Genomic DNA, 10,468 nt, shown 5'->3' with positions numbered 1-10,468 from the left:
CCAGACCAGCACAGACCAGCACAGACCAGCACAGACCAGCACAGCACAGCCCAGCCCAGCACAGCACAGCACAGCACAGACCAGAGCAGCACAGACCAGCACAGCACAGCTCAGCACAGCACAGCACAGCACAGCACAGACCAGAGCAGCACAGACCAGCACAGCACAGCTCAGCACAGCACAGCACAGCACAGCATAGCTCAGCACAGCACAGACCAGAGCAGCACAGACCAGCACAGCACAGCACAGCACAGCACAGCACAGCACAGCACAGCACAGACCAGCACAGCCCAGCCCAGCCCAGCACAGCACAGCACAGCACAGCCCAGCCCAGCCCAGCCCAGCCCAGCACAGCCCAGCACAGCACAGCCCAGCACAGCACAGAGCAGAGCAGCACAGCCCAGCCCAGCCCAGCACAGCACAGCACAGCCCAGCCCAGCCCAGCACAGCACAGCCCAGCACAGCACAGCACAGCACAGAGCAGAGCAGCACAGACCAGCACAGCACAGCACAGACCAGCACAACACAGCACAACACAGCACAGCACAGCACAGCACAGCACAGCACAGCACAGCACAGCACAGCACAGACCAGCACAGCACAGCACAGCACAGCACAGCACAGCACAGCACAGCACAGCACAGCACAGCACAGCACAGACCAGCACAACACAACACAACACAGCACAGCACAGCACAGACCAGCACAGACCAGCACAAACCAGCACAAACCAGCATAGCACAGCACAATGTAGATGCCCCCAGAGGAGGATGTGCAGGAAGAGAAGCACTGAGTTCAACTAGGTGAGGCAAGGTGTTCCAGAGAGGTGCCATTTGATTTGGAACTTAGAAAGGAGCAGAATTTCAAGATGGCATCTTGGAAAGAGTCCAGTCACCATGCACAGAGTACACTTCAAGGTGCCAAGACCATGTCACTGGCTAGTGGTTATTGAATAGGAGTTAGGGAGTGGGGAGGACAGATCTTTATATCCCTATAGGTAAGGCTATAGGTAAAGACTATAGGTAAAGGCTATAGGTAAAGGTTCTGCCTTCTTTGGAGAATAATCTTATTGCTTATATATTAAGCTCTTGGTGCCTGTGCCATGCAGCTTGGGTCTGGAATGGAAAGGAACAGGGGCAGCCTCTGCTGTTCAGAGCAGTCCCAACTCTGCTGTTCAGGTCTACCAGGCCAAGGCTGGAGAGAACAGAGAGCAAGCTCTGATGCATTAGAGAGCACCTGGTGAATTATGTGTCCATTAGCTAAGTGGCCCGAGGCCTTATGATTCGCTCTTTTTCTAAATCAAAAATAATAACAGTAACAGCTCACCATCTTCTCCTGCTGCTGGGCAGAGTGAGTATTTCATCTGTCATTAAACAATTACCGCTGTTTCTCTAGACTCTCTGTTCTCAACCTCAGGACACTGGTGCAGATGCAAGACCATGCTCCAATCCTAACCCACTTACTCCAACCCAGCCCTAAGGAGTAGCTTAGTGGCTCTCTTACCATCAGCCAACTGGAGAGGAAGGCTGGTTGTTTCAGTACAGAAACCCCTTAGGGCGGGATCAGATATCCCAGTCTTAAAACCAAAGGGCCCCAACTGGATAAGGTCCCTCTTAATTCCTCTCCACTACGGTCTTCCCCATTCCAATCTGCTGCACCCTTTGCCGTGCCCTTCCTGAGCCTCGGGGTGTTGCCAACTGGCTGGGGCAGCAGAGAGGTGACGTGGGGTGAGCATGTCATATGTAGAGTAAGAAAGGGCTTTCCCTCTAGTCAATGCTCCCCACCCCAGACAGTCCCAAACAACAGAGAGGAATACCTATTCGCCCCAACCAATGGTCTATCAGCTCACGATAAGATAAAAAATTTCCAAAGGAGGAATAAAACATACAGAATAGGAGGAAACTAGTCATTCCCAAACCTTCAAGATGACAGACCCTGATGTCACAGATACACAGAGGACTGCCATGACAGGGGACCTGTGCTATTTCTTATGACAGAGTTTTCCAGTAACAGCAACCCTGTATTGTCAATATCCCTTGGAAGAGCCCTGATCCATATCTGAGAGGCCAGGAATCCTGAATGCCATTAGGCCCAGCTCATGCCTCCTAGTGTTGAAGTCTCATCTCCCATCCCTCGGTGTTTGTTTTATTAGTCTCCCTTTTCTTTCCTGACACATTCCCACAAATGGTATTATTTTACAGCATGGATTGATCAACTTGCAAGCCAACTAATTGGTTGTTGTTTATTTCTGAGTATCTGTAAGCAATTCAAACAAATGGCTTCAAAGAACCAGAATACACACATACACACACACATATGTGTGTGTGTGTGTATACATACATATATATATATATATATATATATATATATGTGTGTGTGTGTGTGTGTGTGTGTGTGTATATGTGTGTATGTGTGTGTATATATGTATATATATGTGTGTCAGTATATCTCTCTATATATCTATCCTCCATCAGACCTCCCTTTCCCCTACACCTTTGGCAAACTTTTGTCTATTTATAGCTTTTAAAGACCATTTTACTTTGTGCATAGTTTTGTTTATATTTAGTTGTCTCTAAGTAGTAAATATTTTAGTAACCAATAATTTCCCAAGTCTTAATTTTATTCACTATTCTATACCTGTAGAGATGGGGGAGATAGTTCAGAGAGTAAGAAGGATGAGGTTTTTACATTACAAATACTCTTTGCACATTAACACAATGTATCTGTTACATAGTAAATTTAGTGGTATGTCGCTATAGCTCACTCACCTTTACTGTCACAATTTATGATGTTGTCTTAGGGTTACCATTGCTGTGATGAAACACCATGACCAAAACAAGTTAGGGAGGAAAAGATTTATTTGGCTTACACTTCCACGTCACGGTTCCTCATCAAAGGAACCCAGGGCAGAAACTTAAACAGGGCAGGAACCTGGAGGCAGGAGCTGATGCAGAGACCATGGAGGTGACCATGAGCAAGGTTACTGGCTTGCTCAGCCTGCTTTCTTACAGAAGCCAAGAACCACCAGCCCAGGGGTGGCCCCACCCATCATGGAATGAGCTCTCCTGCAGCAATCACTAATTAAGAAAATGCCCCATAGACTTGCCTTCTGGTGGCGGTTTTGGTTTTTTGGTGTTTTTGTTTGTTTGTTTGTTTTGTTTTGTTTTATTGTTTTTTGCTTTTTGGGGGGGTGTTTGTTTTTTGTTTTGTTTTGTTTTGTTTTGTTTTGTTTTCCTCAGAGGAGGTTTCCTTCTCTCTCTCTGATGACTCTAGTCTATGTCAGGCTGAGATAAAACTAGCTGGGATACAGGTCAAAGGGCATGGCTGTTTCTGCCCCTCCCCCACCCCCTTCCTTTAATAGGAGGAATGCTGCTGTAACTTGGCTGTATAAAAACAGCATTTTTCTCATGTGTATGACTAGTGGTGAATTTGCCGGGTCACTGAATGCATTGCAATTTTGTAAGATAATTGCTAAATTACTTGTCAAAATAATTATACCAATTTGTACCTCAATGAGGACAATACAGAAGATCCAGTTAATGAAAATATTCTTCCACCCATGTCTTCCCGGACTTTGCCTTTCCTGTCATCAATGCATGCACACAGCAGTGAGAATTAATTGCTAAACTGTTTTAATGTAGATACCTACTAAAATTTTTAAATGGAACTGCTCTTTAATTCAGGAGAATTACATTGTAAAAAAAATATTTTAATCATAGTTATCTATTTATGTGTATGTGTGTGCTCACACACATGTGCCAAGGTGTGTAGGAGGAAGTCAGAGGACAATTAGCAGGAAATCAGTTGTCTTTTTCCACCGTGTGGGTCCTGGGGATAGAAGTTGGGTTGCTGGGTTTGGCACAAGCACCTTTACCCACGGAGCCATCTCACTGGCCCCCAAGGCATTGTTTTTGAGCATCTGTGTTCTGCTAAAATAAATGCTAAAGTAAGTACACAGGAGTGAATTTTTTTTTTTAAGCTTTTTTAGTGTTTATTTCTTTTTTTCCTTTTCCTTTCTTTTTTTTAATTAGATATTTTCTTTATATACATTTCAAATGCTATCCCAAAAGTTCCCCATACCCTCCCTTCGCCTTGCTCTTCTAACCACCCACTCCCACTTCTTGGCCTTGGCATTCCCCTGTACTGGGGCATATAAAGTTTGCAATACCAAGGGGCCTCTCTTCCCAGTGAAGGCCAACTAGGCCATCTTCTGCTACATATGCAGCTAGAGATAAGAGCTCTGGGGGTACTGATTAGTTCATATTGTTGTTCCACCTATAGGGTTGCAGACCCCTTCAGCTCCTTGGGTACTTTCTCTAGCTTCTCCACTGGGGGCCCTGTGTTCCATCCAAATAGCTGACTGTGAGCATCCACTTCTGTATTTGCCAGGCACTGGCATAGCCTCATACGAGACAGCTATAACAGGGTCCCTTCAGCAAAATCTTTCTGGCATATGCAATAATGTCTGAGTTTGGTGGCTGATTATGGGATGGATCCCCGGGTGGGGCACAGGAGTGAATATTAAAAACAGCTACTGTATCTCCTTTTCTTTCATATTAATAAAAGTTTGAAATAATTGAAATATCCATCAGTGAGAAACTGGTTGGCTAAATTATGGAAGCTCTATATGCAGATTAAAATACAGTCGTGAGCAACACCGTTGAGGTTGACAGAGGCGCTTGCAGAATGGTTCATAGTGAGCGTGGGTGTGGGGTGACCACCCTTGAGTTTTTAGAAAGTGGGCTACAGATACACTTACTTGTTTATGAATACAAAAGGAACAGGCCCCAGGCACACACTCTGAGGAGCTCAGGAGTGTGGAACAGGAGAGAAGGGCAGGGAGCAGAAGGTGACCTTGCCAAGACTGTAACTCCACTCCCTGCAGCAGCCTTTTCCAGGCCTTCAGTCTGCTCCTCTGCCGCCGCCACCTCTCTGCCTCCCATGGTTCAGTCTTCAATATCCCCAACACGATAAGATCCAAACCCCTTATCCTGCCATTTAACACTGCCAGGAGCTGGCGCAGCCAACATCTCTACCAACCTTCATGCATAGAAAGTGTAGCCAGTTACATTCGATCCTCCTCCTTGCCCGGCTCCTCTGCCGCCCGCCCTCCCTCTGCCTGAAACCCTGTTTGTTCTTCAGAATCTGGCCAAAGGCCTGAAGCTACTGTGGTTCTTCTGAGAAACAGGAGCTAAATGCTTGGACTGTGCAGAACAGGTGCAGGGACCTCAGCAGGTAGCGCCTTCGCAGCTTTCCCTCGAGGGGCGCAGCCTACAAATAACCCTGACCCAATTCGGTTCTGGGACCCAAAATTCCAGGAGGGAGACCTCCAAACACTCTGCTCAGGAGATGTTATTTTTAAAACAATTCTCATCTTTCCCAGTTCTGTATCAGCTAAGAAAAGACAAAGGAATAAGACAAAATGAGATAAAGATCTGTGGATTGGGGGATACACCTTTCTCTGCGGAACTTGAAACTTGCTTCCAACTGTGGAACTTTTAAGGTAGAGACCTGATGGCTGGGCCAAGGGCACAAGGTTCCTGGAGATCGGCCGTGGGGCCTCCAGCAGACAACCCACCCAACAGGAAGTGAGAAGAACCACAAGGCCCAACCACTGTTTACTTTCCAATAACCAGGTGAACTTGCTCCTCCGTCCCTGGAGAGAGAAGCCAGAGGTGTCACTCTTCTTTACATGGGAGGATGTATGACCTTGCTCAGAAGGTTGGGCCATGTCCCGAGAGCCAAATAGAGTAGGCAGGCCAGGTTCTAAAAGGAAAGGCAAAAGAAACGGGGGGGGGGGNGGGAGGGGGGAATCCTATTGGGCAAGTTGGATGTCCACACCCCTGCAGATCTCCCTCCAGGGTACAGGTGTCCCCAGAAAGACCACCAGTGTCAGCTTTACTGTTCAACCTGAACCTGTGCCTTGCTCTACAGAACACCTCAACAATCTCTCATGTCTCCATCTGAGTGGGCAGGTAGACAGGACAACGATATAGACACAGGGCCCAGTAGAAAAGAGTAAATGACCCAAGGTGACAGAGATGGCACAGTCATGACTCCCAGGGGCTACCTCTGAGCTCTTCCTTCCAGCCCCTTCCTCCTGACCTGGAAGAGACAGGCAGGAGTGAAGAAGAGTCTCTTGTGGGAGACTGAGTTCAGCTTCTTTGAGGTGAGAGGCTAGCCCTCAACCTGTGTCCCTAACCCTGTGTCCTTGTGGCCTATGCCTGTATCCCAGGCAGTGCCCCAGGATCCCGACTCTGTGCTGCAAGGACAGGGGAGAGCAGCAGCTTGACCCACTATGTAGTGGCCTATACTAAGAGGAAAGTCATAGATACAGCCTTTTCCCCAGGTCTCTGAAAATGCCGCTGTAGTCATCTGAGCTCAAAGAGGGTTTCTGCTCCTCTAAAGGCAGGTGTCTTGACATAGGAGGCTGCCATCTAGAGCACTGATTTTGTAGGCCCGGAAGACTTGGATTATAGGAGTTGCTGATTGGAGGGGAAAAGAAGCAGTAAAGATGGAATGAACACATAGAACAGCATCAGGAAGGCGAGGAGGAAGCTGTGGGTGAGTTTTAAGGGCAGTTCCAACCCAAGGCTCTAGAGCAGTGGTTCTCAACCTTCCTGATGCCGCGACCCTTTAATACAGTTCCTCACACTATAGTAGCCCCTAACCGTAAAATTATTCTCAATGTTACTTCATAACTGTAGTTTTGCTACTGTTATGAATCATAATGTAAATATCTGTGTTTCCCGACAGTCTTAGGCTACCCTTGCTGCAAAGGTGGTGGGATACCCCCAAAATGGTTACCGCCCAGAGATTGAGCCCTGCTGATGTCGTTTCCCTCCAGCGGTTTCCTTTATTGATGGAGAACTTGGACAATTTGTTACCCCTTACTGATGCAGTCAGAGTGTACTCGTCTGTCAGCATATTTCCTTAAAAACAAACAACAAACAAAAACATATTTATTTATTTATTTATTTATTTGCATGTAAGTATATAAACTCAGGTGTGTGTCATATATAGCACACATGTGGAAGCCAGAGGACAGCTGGTTGGAACTGGTTCTCGTCTACCATGTGGGTTCTGGGAATGGAATTTCAGTTGTCAGGCTTGGCAACAGACACTTTTACCCTCTCAGTGACCTCACTGGCCCTCCCCAAGTACTCTGACTCCATCCCTTCACAGAGCTTTATAGCCCCCGTTCTCACTGTACCCTGAATACACCTATATAATGAAGTGCCTGAGCTAAGGGTCACACACGACACAGGACAGACACCAGGCCCTTACCCTTCCTGGGTTCCTGGCTCCTTTTCCAAATTCTCATACCAAAGGAAGAGATCTCCAACTCTTTACAGGTTCTCACTGTTCAGAAACAACATAGACTGGTCACAGTTTACCCCGGAAGGGCAGGAAGCTCTAATGCTCCCAGGGACCTCGCCTGGACTTGCAAACAAAGGGAAAGTACCTACAATAAAATGTTAGATGCAACCAAGGGACCCGACCACACATTCAGTGACCTCCTAATAAGGAGGAAAGCATCCCCGGGGCTCTGAGAAGTCAGCAGAGCCACTCTGGGAGCCAAGGACCTCTCTGGGGTCCTCTCCACTCTCTAGGCCTCAGTTTCTCAGTAGAATTGCTGGAGTTGAAAGACAATGTTTTATAGTCGGAAATAATTCATGCACAGATGTCATCCCAGCTTCTTAAGATCTGCCTGCCTGTGGTGTCTCAGGACTAGCCCCAGTCACGATTCCAACAGTCCTGATAAAATAATGCTCCTCTGAAATGTTCGATGATGAGTTAATTTCCAAGCTCACGCACTTCCGTGGCAGGAGGCTCCATTTAGTGAATTACTTCTTTCTCTAACCACTCAGTGCCCCGGGAGAGCTCATTCCCTTCACAGAGGTGAGCAATTTACTCCTGTGAGTTCGCCCGTCAGCCTCGCCAGGCCTCCAGAGCTTTGGAAAATTACCCAAGCCTCATCCATCCCTGCCCCCAAGCACACTGAACAAAATCCTCCAAGGCTGTTTGGCTGATTGCTAGTTCCCTACTGAGCATTTACGAAACACCTTCTAGGTACAGAGCCCGGCATGCGGCACCTGGAAAATAGGAAAGACAGATGTGCCAAGCCTCCAATGACTCGCAAATAAACTTAGGACATAAACCAAGCCCTAGAGTGTGGTCAGCATTCCTTTCTTTAGGCCCTGGGCCAGCTCACCTCCTCTAGCTAAAAGGCAGGGCACTGGGATATTCATCTCTTGTAATGGTCCCCTTTAGTCTTCTCAAAGGCTACTCTAGATGCACCAAGCAATTCCAGGAGATTAAGAAAGGTGCTACCTGGCCCACCAAAGCCAGTCCTCCCTGCACCAAACACATGTGAGCGCCCGACTCGCCAGCAAGAACGACGCCACAATAGGATCCTTCTCCTTTATTGGGAGAGCTCAATTACAGAGGCGAAAAGACCCTGAGCCCAGAAATGGCGCTGCTTTATATAGGCCTAGGAGTGACGTGTCCATACCTGATTGGTTATGCTATCATTACCTCATTAATATGCCTCGGGACAGGCAGTGACTCGGCAAAAAAACTCTTATGCATATACGCACATTGGTTGTTTACCCATGATCATGGGCAGTGGCCAGTGGTAGCCAGCGCCATCTTGTAATGGCATTTGCGGCTTCCCACAAACACACACTGTTTCTCCTGTACTATTGTGAACCTCTCCTCCTCCTCCTCCTTCTCCTCCTCCTCTTCCTCCTCCTCCTCTCTCCCTTGGCACTGCCTTCCTCTCTGCCCCCAGCAACCCTTCCCTGAAGCTTTCTCTGACTCCTGTTGCTACACAGGCTAGCAAGATCTTTGAGCCTCTGAGTTGTAGATGGGAGAGCATTGTGTCTTTGGGGTCTTTTTCCTTCCAGTCCATAGGAAGTAGGATCAGCTGGTAGATTTCAGAGCTTCCTGGTAGAGTTCAATCTGAACCACCGATGCCACCTCCCTCTTACCAATGTACCCTACCCAGGGTGATTCAGGAAGCACAGTATGAAAGAGAGAAACTAGGCATGAAGTCGGGTCTTTCTGCAATCAGGCAGAGGACTTTTCTAGAATGCTTGTGTGATAGTTTTATTGACATGTATCTCTAACAATGCTTATAAACCTTGGATGAGGTACCAGCTACAGAATGAAGAAAAGGGGCCTTCTGGGAATTTGCAGTGGGGCAAGTTGTGTCCTCAGTGATACCAGATCAGAACCTGTCCAGGGCATCACAGGGAAGCATCAGAAAAGAGGTAGCCTTTGGGTATGTCCTGGTGCACTGGAAGGAAATGTGGGGAAGCCCATCCCATAGGATAAAGCTGCATGCATGCATCATGATCAGAAAGGTACCAGAGTCTGGTTCAGAGGCCTGGAGCTGGCAACGGAAGAGCAGGGTGAAGCAGGCTCTAATGGGAGCCAAATACTGGACCATGACCTATGCAATGCATCTTACGTTCATTCCTCAGGACTCTTCAGTACCACCAAGCTTTCCCTAGCAATGCCTCCTCCACTGCAGATGCTCTTGTACCCATCTCCATGACTCTTGCAAGGAGTCATAAGAAGTTAGAAAACCTCATGAGTTCTTGGTGTCTCCCATTAGAGCATTAAGATTGATACATAATACTGTAAACATGGCCAGGAACCCACTGCTGGGGTATTCACAGGCCCCAGGGGTGAGCATGTTACTACAATTATTATGCTAATGGACATAGTAGGAACCCCACCCTCTAAATCTGTATCTCTTGGCCCATAGATTACTGCAGCTCTCAGAAGTTTCTTTGTGCAGTGTGTGTGTGTGTGTGTGTGTGGGGGGTGATGAGTGTAGAAATTCACAACTAGTCATAGTGAGGAGATAGTGTCAGTGGATTGCTCAGAGTTCACCTTCCTCAACACACCAGACACTTATACACACACACACACACACACACACACACACACACTCCTCTTCAAGACTCAGGACCAATGGGAAAATAGAGATAGAAAGATAGTAAGAGCCAGAGATTGGTTGAGGAGAACTGAAGCCAGACAGTGTCTTCCACACAAGACAGGATCCATTGCACTCCTGCACTGACAGCGCTGTGGTCATCTGCATAATATCTCTACAAGATCAAGCTGCTCAACGTTCTAGCACAAAGAGAGTAGGAGCTGTGGACAATCGATGGTTTCTGGGGGAGAACCAGTTTTTATTTTTTTAAGGATGTAAGTCCTGATAGGTTGGCCACATTCTAGTGAACAGTTCCACACCAATGAGTATACAATCTGCACATGTTGGACTCAGTGGGTTACTTAATAAAAACTAAAAAAGTAAAAGAAGAGAAGGGGATGGAGCCATTACTCAGTAGTTAATGCTTGTTGCTCCTGCTGGTGGGATTGCAAGCTTGTACAACCACTCTGGAAGTCAGTCTGGAGGTTCCTCAGAAAATTGGACATAATACTACTGGAAGAT

This window comes from Mus caroli, chromosome 16 (assembly GCF_900094665.2).
Source record: "Mus caroli chromosome 16, CAROLI_EIJ_v1.1, whole genome shotgun sequence".
Classification (NCBI taxonomy): domain Eukaryota; kingdom Metazoa; phylum Chordata; class Mammalia; order Rodentia; family Muridae; genus Mus; species Mus caroli.
Note: the sequence above shows the minus strand (reverse complement) of the source record.